Source organism: Brachyistius frenatus, unplaced genomic scaffold, assembly GCF_029030835.1.
Source record: "Brachyistius frenatus isolate BFR_SWC_R1_liver_20210118 unplaced genomic scaffold, ASM2903083v1 Contig_87, whole genome shotgun sequence".
Classification (NCBI taxonomy): domain Eukaryota; kingdom Metazoa; phylum Chordata; class Actinopteri; family Embiotocidae; genus Brachyistius; species Brachyistius frenatus.
In genome coordinates, this window is record NW_027210686.1 from 408,399 (window position 1) to 427,500 (window position 19,102).

Genomic DNA, 19,102 nt, shown 5'->3' on the forward strand with positions numbered 1-19,102 from the left:
GTCATTGTTTAATTGCATACACTGCAATCATAAGGGAAATACCATCCAGTAACAGAGGGAGAACATGCTACCACCAGAGATGGCCAACCATTAGGCCACACCCATTACCAGCTGAGGTGCTCCTCAGAACAACATCACCTATAACCACCTCGCCGTGAATCAACCCACAGCTTAACTTCAATTTACTGGAGCAGGCAACACATTTAAAGCCATTTTCTGGAATTTGAGTCATTTGCAGCACAGGCCCCCAAAGATTGAATCAAATGGCCCAAAATCTCTCCCTTGACATCACGCCCCAGCAGACACACACGGCAATCAAACACAAACGCTGATAAATTAGGATGCTCCCTGCTGCAATCAACTCAGGGAGAAGGGACGAGACCATTGTGACAGAAGCAGTGAGCGCGAGAAGCTTCCCCTGTAGCCTCGACTGATGCAGACTTTGCTTTCAGCTGTGCTGAGTGCAGATTACGCCTTCTGTGCCTTACAAATGACGACACTCTGTAACGTGTGCTTAGTGTCGGACCAGTCTCTGATCTCACAAACCTGAGGAACCAAATGCAGATGACTGGAAACACCAAAAGAATGTGAAGGTCCATAAGAGCCAGCAGGGACCTGCCACCACCACCGTTACTCATCGACCTGTGCTCCTCTAGTTCACATCTTTTATTTCATCTTTTAACAACAGTCATTTCTTTACTAGTGACTGATGACTTGAGGGACAGACGGCAGTTTGTGATTCCTCCTATACACATTGAGAACATTTAAAATGACATAACATGGAATTGAGAAAGAACTACAAGACTCTGTAAGTGATTGTTTGTGACACATTTTGATTAAATTATGAAATGATTCTAGGACTCTTAACAAAATATAACTCCTGCTTTCTTAAATGTGCGTGTCCTGCTACTGCAGCAGCTGGTGTTGCATCACTTCTGTTTGTTTTGTGAATTTTTTTGTGATTTAAAGTGTTTTATTGATGGAAGATTTATGTATTGATTTCCTTCAACATTCTCATTTCACATAACTGTGGCTGAGAGTCCCTTGGATACCAGAGGTGTAAGCTGTGACTGATGTTGGCTGTGGTCTCCTGTCCTTCTCTCTCAGGTCAGCGTTTTCTCTCTGCCACTGTGATGCAGCCACCCAAAACCGATTTTGAAGTGTGACTCTTTTTTGCTCCAGCAGAATTATTTTTAACTGTAATCACTGAGCTCTCAGCTCTGTCTGGAACACAACATCCTCCTCAGGAGATAATGAGAACATGAAGGGGCTTTCAAAAAGCTCCATGTTACATCCTTAAAAATATCAAACTGTCACTGTCACACTCACTGCAGCACTTTCCCGTAATCACGTTAAACAGACGGGAGCATGAGGACGACACCTGTGATATTATTAGTGATAGCATTAAGAATACATTTCCCATGAGCAACCTGGTCGCTTGAGTATCAACTCACTCAAAATGACAACAGTGCATTGTTGTCAAAAAACGTAAAACATGCTGTGGTTCCATTTTCTTGACAAGTGACCTGTCATGGTGGTATGAAATATAATTGGAAGGTTTTTCTCCCTTAAAGAGGAGTTTTTTCCTCCTGGCTTACATGGGAATTGTTAAATTGTTGGGATCCTCTGTATAATGTAATAAAGTTGTTGTCAGGACTTTACTGTGTAAAGTGCCTTGAAATAACCTGTGTTGTGATTTGGCGCTATATAAATACGATTGAATTGAATTAAATATAGTTTGTAGCGTGACACTGCAGCACTTCAAAGGTGATGTTTCTGAAACCAGATGTAGAAACTTGGCTGCAGATTCAAGATTCAATCATTTATTACCATATCAACATAACAGTTAACAGTTAACTACATAGTTCACGTAAGAGTGACCACGGACAGAACAAAAAAAGCAATACAATAATTACACTTCGTGCAACGGTATGCATGTTCTAGTTTCTACAACCAGTGAGGCATTTAGAATGTAGATTCCTTTTGAATAAGTTGAATTGTGAAAGCAAAATGTTCTGGTCTTAAGCTACAAGGTCTTTTACCTGAATGGAGGTGATTGAATTGAGTGTTTTTCCCTGTCTGAGAGTCCTTCTGAATCCTAAGACCTTTCTGCTGAATACACATGTGGTATGATTGTGAGTGAGTGGTGAGTTTACAGCCAGTTATTTATGAGGCTGTGTGTGCACAACTCTTTCCAACAGTGTTTTCTCATTAGCTGTGTAAGTTTCCACATCATATAATTAGTTAAAAAGGAGCACACTTTCTCTTATTGCTCCGTATTGGACAAGGCATCCATTTACAATCCAAGTTTCCTTAACTTTGTTCAAAAAGAAAAGTCTTTGGTGAGCTTTCTCCTGGATATTGGTGACATCTTCCCATTCAAGGGAGGAGGTTGTAGTCTCAAGGTATTTTAAATGATCCATTCTCTCTACCACCTGATTGTTGATGACCAGTGGTAGGAGCTCGCCCTGATGTTTTTGTAGGTCCACCTGTAATTGCCTAGAGAGGAAACCTCATTCCTACACGCTGTCTCATCATCACAGGAAATCAGTCCCTGCATTGTTGTATGATCAGTGAATTTTTATCATTTTGACAGTGTGCAAATAAGAGATACAGTCATTGGTGTGCAATGAGGTGAGCAGATGTGAGAAGACACTCCCTGAAAGAGCACGTGCTGATAACTATATGTTCAAAACCCAGAGACATAGAGACTGATTTCGTACAGCCTCGTAGGTACCGATTCCTTGGTGGCATAAACGCGATGGAGTGGAAACAGAGAAATCCAGTCTCATCTACAACCTATTGCCCACGTATGTAAACTGATCAGCATCTAGAACGGCACTGAACAGAAGTTTACACACCATACAGTCAAACCATTTCATTACAGGCAACAGGCCTATAATCATTTTTAAAATAGTGGGCATCTTACACTAGAATTATGACTGCAGATTTTAAACACATGTTGGTACTTTAAATATATTGATGGGCCCATACGAGTCAAAACAGAGGCAAGTTAAGCAGCACATCATTTTAAAGTTGTGGGAGAGACTACGACTGTAGAATATGCTGTTGACCTGTTAAGGTGTTGTCAAAATGACAGTAAACTTTACTGAGTTCATCAGGGAGCTCGGGGTCATCATTACAGGCTGAATGTTTGGCCTTATACAGAGGGTTCTCAACTTACAAACATTCGAGTTACGAACATTCGTAGATACGAACAACCGCTGACGGATGCCCATAAATGTTCGTAAAATGCCGTATTGCGTTCGCAAGTTCATATTTTGTACAGCGCGCCACATCCGACTGATTCCCCTTTCTGCCGCAACCCACGCCGAGCAGCACTGGCTCATCTCCAACACTTTGTTCGTTGCTCCAACACTCACTTCGTTGTTGTGTTCATCTTAGTTCGTACCATCTTGGATACTTTACCGTTTCTCATATATTTATCACCCGTTTCTCATGTGTCGCATCGACTTCGCTCTAAAGGTAAGTTACAGTAATCATGTTTATGTGTTGTTATTATGTACTCTAATTATTTCTGGTAAGTCTTAGGGAATAGTAATGAATAGTAATGGCATTTAAATGACCTCAAATGGCAATTATAGGTTGAAATTTAATATATAACGACTTATGAACAATCCAGCTTACGAACAGCTGTTTGGAACGCATTGTGTTCGTAGGTTGAGAATCTGCTGTAGTTGCAACAGTAACTGACAGTAACTGACGAACACCTCTCCTGTCCTCATCCTTGCTCTCCAGCTTGTCTCTGTTGTTGGCTTTTGTCTTCTGCACTTCCCACTCAAGTTTATATTTTGTATTGCCTTTATTCCTACATAGTACTTTTAACTCTTTGCTGACCAATGGATTGTTGTTAATAAACACCGTCACTGTCTCAGAAGGAATGCACACATTTTTAGAGAAATTAATGGAAGACATGCTAGTCGTGGTGTATTTATCAATGTCAGGCCTCCTTAATAACAGACCAGTCTGTAGCATCTAAACTGAGCCTCTCCGTAGCCCAGAGAGAAACTATTTTACCACCCTAATACTTGGTTAGGTGTGTTTCAGGTTTGAGGATCATTGGGGATTTAATACAAAAGTGTGTTATGATCAGACTGACCCCGAGGTGTGCAGACCATGGAGTGAAACGCATCTGGAATAAAATAGCTTCAAATCACAACAGAAGTCTTCTCAGGTCACTTAACATATGAGGTCAAGACTTTCCAATATTATATAGAGAACCCCAACAATTTAACAGTTACCATAAGAGTAAACATTTGGCCTCAGTAGAGAAGAAAAACTGCCTGTTAACAGGAAGAAACCTCTGACAGAAGCAGCCTCAGAGATGCAGGACAGAAAAGCCATATTGTATTTCTGCCTCAGCTGAGTTTTCTCAGCCATTATCACCCCAGTTCCCAGCTCTGTGCTTAGTCCTCTCCTCTGTAAATAATGAGAAAATGAAGGCATCGCTGAAAGTAGAGAGGTCCCCTGTGAGCAGCGAAACTGGTGCAAATTTACTCTCTATTCAATTAATTTAAGAACTGGGAACAACTGCAGTCTGGAATAAGTACAAGTGCTCCTGCAGCTTAATAGGATTGAGCTTTTTAACAGTGATATGATTATGGGTCTGCTTGACTTGATATTTAAATAGAAATCTCAAGACTGTTCAGAAAAGGATTTATAGTTTTCCTTCCGTTTGAAAAGAAAGCATGCAGAAGCTTGAAGATGTTTTAGCCTGTTAACTTCCATGCTTTTGTGAATACATGCTCTCCCTGGCTGAATATCAGTTTCAATACCAGTGTGATTCTCCCTCTGCATGCTGACCTGCTCCAGGATACGTGGTTTTAAAGTAGCGGTTGGTTGGATGGATCAAACACAGGATTTTCACCCAGGAGACCACCGCTTAAATGAAAATATAAAATATTACACGTGGCCATTTATTCATTAAGGAAAATTATATGTTGTGTGTCATGGCACAAACAATGGAGTTTTCTGAGGAATTCATAAAAATAGTTTCTGCTGCTCATCAGGCTGGAAATGGTTACAAAACTATATCTAAAGATGTTGGACTCCACCAATCCACAATTACCTGGATAATTTACGAATGGAGGAAATTCAAAACCATTGTTTCACTCCCCAGGAGTGGTTGCCCAACAAAGATCACTCCAAGAAGAAGGTGTGTGGTGGTCAATGAGGTGGAATTCACTATTGGGGGCCAGCATTATGATTTGAGTAGCTAACCTGTCAGAAATGCAACACAAAAACTTTTTTTTTACAGCGTGGGAACACTACATTAACAGGGCTCGTAGTTTTCCATACAACAGGAGGAGTGTTTGACATCGCTGAGAAGTTGGAGGTGTGCAGCCGTCTGACTGTTGCTGCTGCCAGTCTTTGTTTCCTTTAATAAGATCTGCAGACAAAACAGGCCTCAAGGATTGTAGCACAATTTTATTCACAGAAGCACTTAAAAATAAGTTTGTTCACATTAAGGCCACTCTGGGTCTTACCAGTTGAATGTTTTAGTATGAAAAAGCATAAAGAAGTTGTACCTCGACAGTCAATTTAAAAAAATGCTGTAAAAAGATGTAACAGATTGTTGACATGTTAAAAAAAAAATCGACAAACCCGTTGAAAGTAGCAACAAGCAATATTTCAACTGTACTCCAGAGATTGAAAGTCATTGGTGGACTGACACTTCCAAATCTTCAACTTTATCATTGAGCAGCACACATCCACAAAATGTCTTTCTGGTTTAAATTGATTGTCCCATTAGTTTAAATTAGAGACACAGTCATGTACTTCATCTTCTCTCATAACTTTTCTCACCTCTTCTACTCCAACCATCCTACAGCCGAGATCCAACTCATAAGCGTCTACTTTAGCCCTCTAGTAGAGGAATACATTATTTTAAGCTATGTTTACAAACTACACTTTTTCTGTATGGCATGATGAAGGTCTTAGAAAGATTTCAAGACTACAGTATATCAGAATGGCTATTTTTTTTTATAACTTTACGGATCTCCCTCCCTCTCAACTATTTTGATCTTTAAAAATTAGATATTGTGCACTTTTTGTTCCCCAATTTCTTTCCATTTAAAAAAAAAATAAAAAAAAATACTCTTTTCAAAGGTTTATATTAAACTATTGTCCTATAACTGTCTGTCAGCCACCAAGGCCGTCTGGAGTGTCACGTGGGCTGCAGGACAGCTGGTGGGATGTTATTCTTAACACAATGTACACTAGCTTAACCTGTACTCTTCTCACACAAATTCAACTCAAGGTTGTCACAATAGATCAGTGAAGGATAAAGGACCGGAAGACGAAGGCCCCGTCCCGATGTCCACCCTCACGGACGGGCAGACTTTGACCCACGTTCCCAGTAAGTCTGTGAGGGTTCAGGGCTGTTGGCCGTCAAGCGTGAAGTAAAGTTCTAGAAAAGTGCACAAGGAGTATACCTGCTTCAACTGCTTTACCGCTACTTCATATCATAAATTGAATCTTAGAGAACGACCCAAATCAAGGCTTCTTGTATTAATTTTTAACCATTTGATCTGTTTTTTATGTATTTGATCTGTTTTATCTCTTTTCTTTTCTATATTTTTTAATGCTCTTTACATCTGTTTTTATGTGAAACGCTGCATGTAATTCTCTCAGTGAAGCACTTAGAGCTGCATTTCTTGGATAAAAGGTGCTATACAAATAAAGTTTATTGTTATTAGTATTACTATTATTATTAAATCATAAAGTCCATGAGGACATTTTGAACCCTCAAGGCACCCTTTCCGTAAGTCCGCATTTCTGAACTTAGCCTGAGGGAATTACCCACAGTTCATAGCAAAATTGGTGACGTATTAAACGTAGTTATCCCGCTGCCAACAAAATGTAAACAAACCAAGCGTGGATTGTGTTAATGAGTTTTGGTAATTTATTAAAATGTATAAATATTAAACACACACACGCACACGCACACACACACACGCACGCACGCACGCACACACACACACACACACACACACACACACACACACACACACACACACACACACACACACACACACACACATACACACACACACATTTCAGCCCTCATGAACTAAAACACTCAAACACTACAGATGTGACGTCAGCTAAGTCAGTGACGGTTTAGGGTTCAGGGTTCAAGGTTCAAGGTTCAGGGTTTAGGTTTCAAGGTTCAGGGTTTAGGGTTCAAGGTTCAGGGTTCAGGGTTTAGGGTTCAGGGTTTAGGTTTCAAGGTTCAGGGTTCAGGGTTTAGGGTTCAGGGTTCAGGGTTCAGGGTTTAGGGTGGACATTAGGATTCGATCACATACTGGAAGCTGAAGGTTGAAGTAAAGTACAAGCTTTACTCACAGAGATCAGGTAAAAGGGCAAAAACTCTGCAACTGGTAAAAGTCACTCACTGGAATTAATAAGCAGAAAAGCCATGATTGAAGATGTGTGACAATCTGACAACCAATAAGAAGAGAGGCAGAACTAAATGAGCGCTGATGGACTAATGAGACACAGGAAGTGGATACACAACGACAGGAAGTAAAATAAAACAGACACAAGAGGGGAATGATATCAATGTAAAACAGGAACCCCAAAAATTAAAAAAGCCAGAGTCATCACAGAGCTAATGTTTAGGATTTTTTTTTTTTATTATGCACACTTTTCACCAATTTATCTTAATATTACCAACAGCTGTGATAAATGCCCTGCAATTTAACCAATATGTTCTATTTTTATCCCCTCATTGGGCTTTCAGCTGAATTACTTCTGTCAAAAACACTATCAGTATAAACAAGTCATATTTCAGAGAACTACATTTAAACACTGGCTGCATGGATGGCAGAAAATCCAACTAAAACATTTCCCATCATGATTTGGGAAGTGCTCTCTACCTTTATCAACTCCTTACTCTTTTATTAGGCTGAAATAGTTTCCACACAGAGTTGTCGAGGTTGTTGAGTATCAACTGTTCATAATTATTATGTCATTATTAAGATGTCTCTTTTTTTCTTAGTGATCTCATTGGTACATGGAACACATGGAATAAACTATTTTAGTTTTCTGTCTTGGAGTTGTTACAGTGGACTATGTTGTTGGAGTTTGAGGTGTCACCTGACCACGAAATGAAAAAGTAGACACACAAAACATAATTTTGATCACTTACACAACAAACAAGGTCTCTGCTCCTCTGAATGTTTCTGGCTCTCCAGAGGAGCTCACAGTTGAGCCTAATGCTGTTTCATAATTCATAATTCACCGCCAGACTGTTCAGCTCCAAAGACCTCTAGTCAGAGTTGAATGTTTGTACGCTCCACCACCATCCTGCAGACTTCTGTATGTATTGCACACATGAGTGGATCTTTAATTACAGGCTCCACTAATTTGAGCTGAACTGATGCAAAAAATAAAAAAATAAAAAAAGGATCTGCTGCAGCCAGGAGTCATGGAACCATTCAAGCTACAGGATGTAAGTGTATACTCTGCTGATATGAGCAGCCAAAATAACCCGTCAACGCTACGCAGGTTATTGACACAGCAGTCTCTCACTTAAAACACAGCCGAACTGCTTGGAGTCACTTTCAGAATGGTTCATTCTGCCGTCCAAGATTTGTGCCTTGTGGGAAAGTTAAGTAAAAATGCTGCAGAAAAAAAAAGATTTAACTCAGGAGTTACTTTTACTTTAAAGAATACTGAAGGGCATTGATTCTGTAGATTGTGACACTGTTAGAAAGGCAATATATTGGGATTTCTTCAAATCTAAATGTAAAAAAATCTGTCCTAGTGTACTTCCTGTCAGAATATGTGCATTTTCCCATCTCAGTTAAGGCTTGTAAAAGGAGTAGAAGAGCCAAATGGCTGCAGATAAATTCCAGCACTGACACCAAGCAGTCCTGAGACCTTGAAGAGGACTTGGCCGCAGCACTTTGGACCAGTTATAAGCAGTTCATCTGTGTTGCTAAAACAAATGAAAATGGAATTAAGAATAATCGAACTTAGAGGATATGAATGCATCTACAATCATCTCCAACTTAACTATTGACACAACATTTAGCAATGTTGTTCAGCTGCCAGAGACAGGATGCTAGTTATGCTAGTTACACGCAGCATTAATGCCTGGTCAGAAGAGATCTTGTTCACGGAGAGTACATCTAACAGAAGAGTATATCCAGATTGATTTATATATAGCGCAGCACAAAGCAAGAGGAAGCTACAACCCTCGTGGGTGAGTTTTCCAAGTTACGTATTTTGATCAAAATCAGCAATTGAGTTACATGTTTTCTGTGAGCATGCTTCATAATTTTACGATGGACCCACTTGAAAGTCGACCTGGTTGAGCGACTGAGACCTTCTTGGGTCTTGGACGGTGACGTTTTGACCCTTGAAACTTAAATGCCATTCATTTTCCATTTTCTGAGTTTGACACAAAATGATACATGCACTGTCTGCTCATGGCGGGGTGAAATCAATAATGCACACAAACCACTGCTCACAAAAATGTGAGTAAGACAGTTGCTGATGTGGATCAAGTAACATCACTTGGAATACTTACTCATGTGCGTTATGGCTTCCTTCTGTTGCGTGCACATCACGGTGCTGTGGTCCGTTTTCACCCACCATTATGAGTCTCTGAACTTTTGGATTGCTCCTCTTAATTTTCTTCATGCAACACAAAATGTTGTCATATGGTCAAATACGCATGGGTCATTTTTGACAGATGCTTTTCATTTGTCTCTATCACCTCAAACACACAAAAACTAAAAACAAAGAAATGTTGGAAGGAAAAAAGTAGACAATTTGGATGGAAGAAAACAAAGAAAAGAAATATAAGATGAACAATATTTTTTATCACCACTGAAGCCACATTCAGAAGACACAATCACACAAAAGTATAGTACGTGCTGAATATTATATGTGTAATAATCACAGCCAATCACACTGAGGAGCAGCTCATGATTGGATTGTTTCTAGAATACGGGGCGAGGGCAATACCATCACCAGTAACACACACACACACACACACACACACACACACACACACACACACACACACACACACACACACACACACACACACACACACACACACACACACACACACACACACACACACACACACACACACACACACACAAGTGGCTGCTCATGATTACATTGGTCATTGGATGGTGTATTAATATTAAATGGGGAAGTGCTTTTTCTGCCTCTTTCAAACTTTTTCTGACACTTAAAAATCACAGTCCTTTACTTTCCAACACACACATGTTTGTACTGCTTTGTGAGGACTCTCTCAGCATCATGGATTCTCCAGCCTCCAACCCGATGGTCCTTGCAGCTGTGCAGCAGTAGGTTGCCCGTTCAGTGACTTTGACAAAAACATTAAATGGGAATGAAATGTTTTTATTTTCTAACATCCATCCATCCATCATCTACACCCGCTTTATCCTGAACAGGGTCATGGGGGGAGGGAAGGGGGCCGGGGGCCTATCCCAGCTCACATTGGGTGAAGGCAGGGTTCACCTGGACAGGTCACCAGTCCATCACAGGGACACATAGAGACAGACGGAAACAAAGACCATTCACACCTCAGGGACATTTGTAGAACCAGCAGTTAACCTGAGGTTCATGTTTCTGGATGGTGGGAGGAAGCCGGAGAACCGAGAGAACCCACGCAGGCACACGGAGAACCTGCAGACTCTGCACAGAAAGGCCCAGGCCTGGATTCGTTTTTACTGTGAGGCAACCATGCTAACCACTGCACCACTGTTTTCTAACATTTACATTTTAATTTTATCTTTGCTGTTCACATAAAAGTGATTATCACATTCTCCAGTTGTAAAAATGTGTGACAGTCTTGACTAAGTCCAGCTAAGGTGGTTAACTGTGAACTCCAAATCCAAAAGCAAAGAACGTCTCGGAGGAAAAAAGAGAATTTGAGAGTACGTGGGCAGATTTGTTTCCTTTCAACACCACAGCTGCAGCAAGAAATTAGCAAACAACAACAAAAAAACCTCTGTAAAAGTGTGTGGCCGGGAAATGAAAAAAAAAAAGAGTATTTTGAAACTCCGTTGAAAGCAGAGCTGAGGAAATGTTCTTTTAACACTTTGGTTGAATCTCCACTACAGCTGCTGGTTGTGTTGCTGCTCAGGAGATTGTGATCAAGATTTGTGAGGTTGTTGTGAACTGTTTAAGTCAAAGAAATAAACAGCAGTCATTTGGTGTAAATGGCTCCAGATGGCGTCCCGAGTATGACAGAGACACAGAGGGTTGTTTGTGATTTTACTACAGAAGTCGCTGGATCGCGAGCTGCTTACGTTTCACTGCATCTTGCCAGGACAAGTCACAGAAATACGCTCAACAAAAGTTCCCAGCGAACTGGAAGTACAGCCCTGCAGACGCTGGAAGAGGTTTTAGCAGTTAAGTGCAAGTTGACAGTGTTCAGCAAAGAAGTACAGAGAGGCACGCTCTCTCACTTCACCTCCCTCAGAGAGTTCACAGAAGGACACAACATGCAATCATCGGGATGCAAAGAGCATAAAGATTCATCCGGTTGTGACACTAAAAAATGACACTATCTCTGGACATGAACGGGCCCCTGTGGAACACGTCAGAAAGCCCTTCTGGCTCACAACTGCAAATGATGCAAGACTTCCCAAAACTGGACTAACTGGTGTTTGGAACATGAAATGCTTTTTCCTGACAATTATATGAACATGAAGGCTTTTGGACTCCAGTCCATCTTTGAATCAATGTTTTTTTTGCGAACAGGTTTTCCAAAGTGTGAACATGATAAAATCCAAATATCGCTCCTCAATAAAGTATCTGTTTTGTTGATGAGTTGAATGACCCATTGCGGATATTGTTGTGGTTTTATACACAGACCAAAGGGTTGGCTGCTTTTCCTGGTAATTCATGAAGGGCGATTTCAACGTCCATGTCTGTAGTTGTATATTAGTTGTATATTAGTGTTATAATGATCTGTAATACAGATGCTCACAGTCCCACAGCTCCTGTAGGATTTCATTTTAACAGTAGGACAACTATACTTTGTCTGTTGAACAAAGATCTGGAGTTTCAACTTCTTAATTTATTTAAAATGAAAAGTTTAAAAGTTCACAACTGTATGTTTGTGATCTATTGTAGTCATGGTAAGAGTGTTATGTGAAGAAGGTAGCTGATGGTATAATGGTTGTCATATTCAATTACAATTGTAACATGCTGAGAAGATAATGTTTACCATGTTTTGCTGTCTCATTTTAGAGTTCACCATTCACTAATTTGTAGTAAAGTCCCGTTTGAGACTGATGGGGATGTCATCAGTTTTGCAGGAATTAGATCATGAATTAAAGTTTTGAACAAATTCTAAGTTGGCCCTAATGATGGCACCATGGAAAAAGTTAAAGGATCTCCTTAAGTATTTATAATGTCTCCTGGGGGGAAACATGAACGTCTAAAATTTAATGACAATCCATTCAACGGCTGTTGAGACTTTTCACTCAAGTTTATTCCAAACTAAATAATAAATTTGCTTAAATTACATTTTTAGAAAATTGATTTTGGCTCACTATAAGATAGAGATCTAGAACTAACATCACATGATCAACCCTACTGGTGAAAATGCCAACATATTCATAATTGACCAAATTACCAAATCAACATTGATCTGGAGCTTTTTGTGGGTTCTGGGGGCCCGATGAGAGTTATCAATTTAGCCCACTTAAGAAACCTGTCTTATACTGATCTGTATTTAGTGAGCAGCAAGATTCTATATCTGATAAATAATTAAACTGATGAAGTATGATTTACAGTATGATAAGCAGTTTTTTTTTTTTTTTTTTTTTTACCTTTAAGGATCTCTGGACTTGGAAATGTTGCAGCAGTTCAGCAACGGTAGCACGTATTGTTAGTCGCTCCGGATAAAAGCATGTAAATGGCTCCAATGTTAATGTAAATGTACTGGTTAGATTGCATTCGACTAAGATGGTGCTTTCTAAAGCAGTCACTTTTCAACCTTTTAACATAATAGAGGTGTTGTGTGGGTGCTTTTATCTAAAGGCTGTACAGTGAGTGCATCTGAGTGTCCACAGTGGGAATCAAACCTCTAATTGAGCTGCACACACCGTGTCTCCATCCAGTCACTGAAGCAAACACTGTACCCCAGGAAAATAAATCATTCATCGAGTCTTTGGTATAACTGGCTCACTATATGAGAAACAATGCTAAGAAAACTGCCAGCCTTTAGTGGACTGTCTGGCCCCACCCTGTGGATGGCTCAATAAATCCAAACACCAGCTCAGTCAGTCGGTCAACCTCTCTGGGCTGACATGTCACACTAAATGAGGTACATGGAATTCAGAGGCAGTCATGAGTCAGATAGGTTAAACTATAAAAATATTGGTGTTCACCGACATGTAGCGCCATCATCAGGCCAACATTTGTTCTAATCCATTGAAAACACCCCACTCATACTGGCATTACTAATGCTACTACAGCTAACTATTAGAATTACCTTCGCTGTTCTGTAGTTTCAAACAATTGCAATTCATTTTTATTAATAGTGTAAAATCAACATTAAACATTGTCCTGATATAATTTACAAACACCAAAAACAACAATAAACTAGAATTACAGCCTCGTGGATGAATGCTTACGCTGACCACTGAAGTTGTAGAATGCACGCATATCTGTCGACACTCATATAGATGTTTCTGCAAAGAAGCTACATATTAAAAAATGTGGGAGCTTCACACACAACTTCAATCCTGACCGCACAGGAGATCTATACAATCGCTATAATTTCTCGATGGACTCTCTGCAGTAATGTCACCGAATCAGCTTCTGTCACTCACTTATAATGTTGAATAATACACAGAAAAGAATAATACAAATGTGATCCTATTGGATATGTGTGTGGAATGTTGTCATAACTATTGTATGAATTATTGAGCTATGGCCACAAACGTGGTTTGTAAGGTCACAGTTACCTTTGACCACCAAATTTGACATAGTTCATCCTTCAGTGCGGGTGAATGAATGTCAATGACAGATTTTGGGAAATTTCCTCAAAGCGTTCCAGAGATATTGCATTCACAAGAATGGGACTAACGGATAGGATGGACGTGAGGTCATACTGACCTTGACCTTTGACCCTTGATGACCAAAATCTGTCAATGAGGTCCCTCAGGGCACTCCTGACCTCTGGCCGTGAAAATCAAATCACTTCAGTGCTGAGACCACGTGAACAGTTTTGCTAAATTTGAAGACATTGCCTTCAAGCGTTCCCCAGATATCACGCTTGTGATCATGCGTTGAAGTAAGATGACAGTGACCTTGATCTTTGACCTTTGACCTTTGCCCACAAAATCAAATCAGTCCATTCTCAGTACCAAGTAAACTTTTTGTCAATTTTGAAGACATTCGAAAGGACGGATGGACACAAAATAGAGAGTGCAAGTGTGTAAGTATGAGATTTGAGACACAGCCAGTGAGAGGTGTCTGACAGTGTTTCCTTCCCACAATGCTCTCTTCCTATCGCTCTCTGCACATGTGCTCATCGTCTGGAAATCATCCCGCCTGCCAGTATTCAGATCATCTCCACTGTTCTACCAAAGCCTGATCCAGTTAGTTGATGGCCCACACTCGTAGCCATTGTTCTATAAACCTACACGCCAGCCAGTAAGACTGTCTGTTTGCCTGCCTGCCCATCAGTTTTGCCTGATACCTGTTCTCCTGCCTCAGGATTATCTGCCTGCCTGCTGCGCTCGTCTGTTAAACCCACCAGCGAGCTCACTATCCAGGAATCCTCCGTCTCAGCCGGACAACCGAACACCCTCCGCCTGTGCCATAATAAAATCGACCTGCTTCTCCTGTACCTGCCTTTAGGTTCAGCCGTGATACGTGACATTTGGCTGCTGACACCAATCAGAAAGAGTCTGCTGTTTGTCCAGATTATTCATACGATATGAGAATTGTACTTTCAAGGTTTTTTTCAGTGACCAGGATATAATATTATAGAATGTATATATCAATAGTTATCTACAAAAATTGTATCATTCGTAACACAGAAGATGAAAAAAAAAAGCCAACCTGAACACCAATATATAGTTTATTAAAGCAGGCACTGCAAAAAAAAGCTGCAAGAAGAAATGCACTGAGAATACAGAAGCTTCATACAGCAGATCTACTGATGTGCATTCAGCTTGTGTTGGAGCTGCTCTCATCAGAAAACTGTCACAGTTTCAATTCTAATAGACCTTTTTCATGGCAGACATTTTGACTTGTCACAGTAGGGAAAGCGCAGGTGTTTTAATGGTCTCAGTTTCATTGAGTGTCCCAGTAAGTCATGACAGTTGAACAAAATCTGCGTCTCCTGTAATGGAGCATCATTAATACACCTGTGCTTTTGGCACAATGACGAGGAAAAAATGTGAATGAAAAAGGTCTATTGTTAGAAGTTGATACACTTCACAAAAAAAGAAAAGAAAAGATATTTAGTCTTAACATTACATATTTATTTACATGTTATGTTATGTTCTTTTCATTCTGTGTCTCACATTGTGGGACGTTTATCTCATGTTGATATGCTGTATTCAGTTTTAAAGGAATCTTCAAAAACCCAGCGAAAGGACAAATATTTGTTGTTCCTAATCCATGTCTCTGAGTTGTTCTGAGTATTTAGATATTAGCACCTGCCATACTTTTATTTTCTTTCATAATATAAATATTTCAGCCTAAACCTTGAACCACTGAGTTATGTTTCTGTTTGAATCCATGAATGCTTTACAAAACTGATTATTTGATTCACAAAGAATTTTGATAAGTGACCAGTGTAGTATTTGTAGTTCCAGTTTCTTTAATGTGATGATTAGTTGGCTTTGTATTATTTTAAACTGTTGCTCAAACTACATAATCACTTTGAAGACATGGTTATGGACTCAAGTGCTCAAGTGGACTTAAGTGCATTGTGCTGCATTTGTTTTAATTTTTAATCTTTACACCATTTGTATATATTTAAGAAAAAAACAAAGTACTTGTCTAACCATTAATGTGTAAGTTATTATCACCCACTACTGCTCAAGGTTTAAATCTGTGATTTGCTCTGGAGGGTCACAGCAGTCTGGGAGTGGATTTGTAGTCGTTTCCAGGATTGTGCTGTTTACATGTCACACAGAACTTCCTGAACTGTTCCACCACCTCCTACTTTCTACACTAACATGCTGTTTTATTATTTTCATTTCAATCTGTCATTTGTATAAAATATAGATTTAAAAAAAAAAAAACAGTCTGTCTTCCCACTGCTGAATCTGAAGTCTGCTCTGAGCTTGTGTAACAGCAGAGTGCAGACATTTTTCTACTTGCACAACTGGAAATGTGATGGCGCTGCCTCGCCTCTGCTCCGCCACGAGAACATTAAATGAATAGCAGATTGTCATGGAGACTTCACGCATCCTTTCAATCACTTGGCAATAATAGCGGCAGTGTTCGCGCTCCGCTGCGCCGCGCTGCGCCGCGCCGCGCCGCGCTGCGCAGACTGCGGGGCGGAGACTGCGCGCGGCGGAGACTGCGCGCGGCCGCCGCCAGAGATCTTCTATGTTTGAGAAGAGGGCTCACTCAGGCAGGCAGAGGACGCCGCACAGCACAGTGCTGCAACGAAGGAAATGAAGCCAGTGGTAGAAAAACACTGATAACGGAACACTATAACAATGTCCAATGAATCAACCTTCATCAAAATAATAATAATAATAAACGCTACTGTTAGATACAACTGTTAAAAAGGTAGTATAGCCTACTTTAAATCATTGTTTCTAAAGGCATTAATGGATGATTGAAAAGTATTATGCAAATCCATTATATGTCAGAATTAACACTGTTTACATTGTCCAAGTAATAAATGTGTGTTTTAAAAAGTAATGAAAAGTTTAAAAAAAAGACAAGAAAATGGGGGGTGTGGGGTGCTGTAATCTGCCCCCCCCACCCCCCACCCCCTATTGTTTTTAATACTTAAAAGGACCACAAGTTGAAAGTAACACATGGTGTTTTCCCAACAAAATTCATTCTGTGTGTGAAATGCTTCCTCTGCTCCGAACTGGCTATTAAATATCTGCTTGGATGTAAAAGCTGTGTCCAGCTCCCTAAATGTGATGAAACAGGCAAGACTCAGGGGCATAACCTCACCCACGTCATGTGGGAGGTTCGAATGATGGCAATGATTTCAATGTTTGTGACTTGTGCATGTTCATGTCATCTGACAACTCAAGAGAGGAAACAGACTTATTGTGCTGCAGCTTCTTACTCATTACTTAATATTCCATCTGCTGTCATCCACACACACACACACACACACACACACACACACACACACACACACACACACACACACACACACACACACACAGAGAGAGAGAGAGAGAGAGAGAGAGAGAGAACAGAATAACACAAAGAACTTCGTACTACCTCTAAACAAACTAAAAACACAGTTACTGGTTAAATGCAGGAGTGTTATGTTAACTTTTAGTTGTTTTACTGCAGATGCAAAATACTATATTTGTTTAATATAATGATACACAGATGAGGATACGATGTTGGTACCCTGAAGAGTTCATTGGCACAATGCTTCAGTCTTCTTAAAAAAATGAATAAATGAACAACAATTTTTTTTCATGTATGCATGCCTTTGGTAGGTCATAGAGTAAAGCAGAAAACGTGTTGAAGGAGATAAATTATTGATTCCTCAGCAAAGACCCCTTGAATTTTTTTTTTACATATTTTGGATTATAATGATATTTCAAGCAGCATATTTGTGCAGCACACTGAACAGTGACCACTGAAATCAAGGCAGACAGATGTCTGAGAGGATCAGACAGAAAATCATATACAAGTATGTTAAAAGTAAAGACTTTAAGAAAATCTAAAATCAGTGTGACGACAGTTACACATATTATAATGAGGTTTAAAGTCCACTGTTTGACTATTGTCAAATTGTCTGTAAGCGGCTGCAAGAGGAAAATGGACCCCAGATTGAGCAGAAGGATGGTGGTAATGGTAGATAAGGAAGCAAGGACAACTTCTGAAGAGACTCAGGCTGAACTCCAGGGTCCAGGTACATGAATATCTAATTGCAGCATCCGTTACTTGTTATGTGCAGTGGGCTGCGGTGATGACCCGGGAGAACTCCACTTGAAACAAAAACATAAAAAACAGACTGGAATTGACAAGCCACAATGCTTCTGGGAGAGTTTCATTTCAGCAAATGACACAATACTGGAGCATTTTGTCAAGTTATATAAGCTCATTGTTCACCGATGAAAAGATGATGTTTTCAAGAAAAGAACACCCGACCCGCCGTGAAACATGGAGGAGGTTCGGTTCTGTTCAGGGCTGCTTCGCTCTGTCTGCTGCAGGGTGCCTTGAAATGAAACAATCAAATCTCAAGTCTACAAAGACATTTTGAAGGGAAACCTGCTGCCCAGTGTCAGAAGGCTTTGTCTCCGTCACAACTCATGGGGTCCAACTGCATAATGACCCAGAATATACAGCTAAAATCCCCCAGAACAGCAAACAATGAAACACTGGACTATTCTGAAGTGGCCTTCTGCCTGATCTGAAGTTTCACAGAGAACCGCAGAAATCATGTGTTTGCAGTGATCGCCTCTTAAGGTTGTGCAACAAAATACGAGGTCAAGGGTCCCGTTGTTTTGTTTTCTATGCTATTTTCATTTGTTTTATTATTTGATATATTGTGAAATATTCTAAGTCTGAGTTTTATTAAACATGGAATAAACAGAGTTGGATGTCAATCACTTTAGTTTGTTTCAAGTTATTTCAGAGAAAATTGTGGCTTCTTCTGTTTTTTTGGAAGGCTGCCAGCACATTCCTCCAGTGAAATATCAGCACATAATCTACTTTAACAACAGACAAAGATGCAAAAGAAGAAAACAAAATGTAATGTAACAAAGAGACTTCAGCTAATGACAGACGTCTTTGTTTGCTTCTGTTCTTTCTTGGCATGAGGTCCTTGCCTGTGAATCCAAAACCAAAACAAGTGTTCTGTGGATGAAGATGTAAGTGGACTCAGGTACGGAAGGACAGTGGAAGT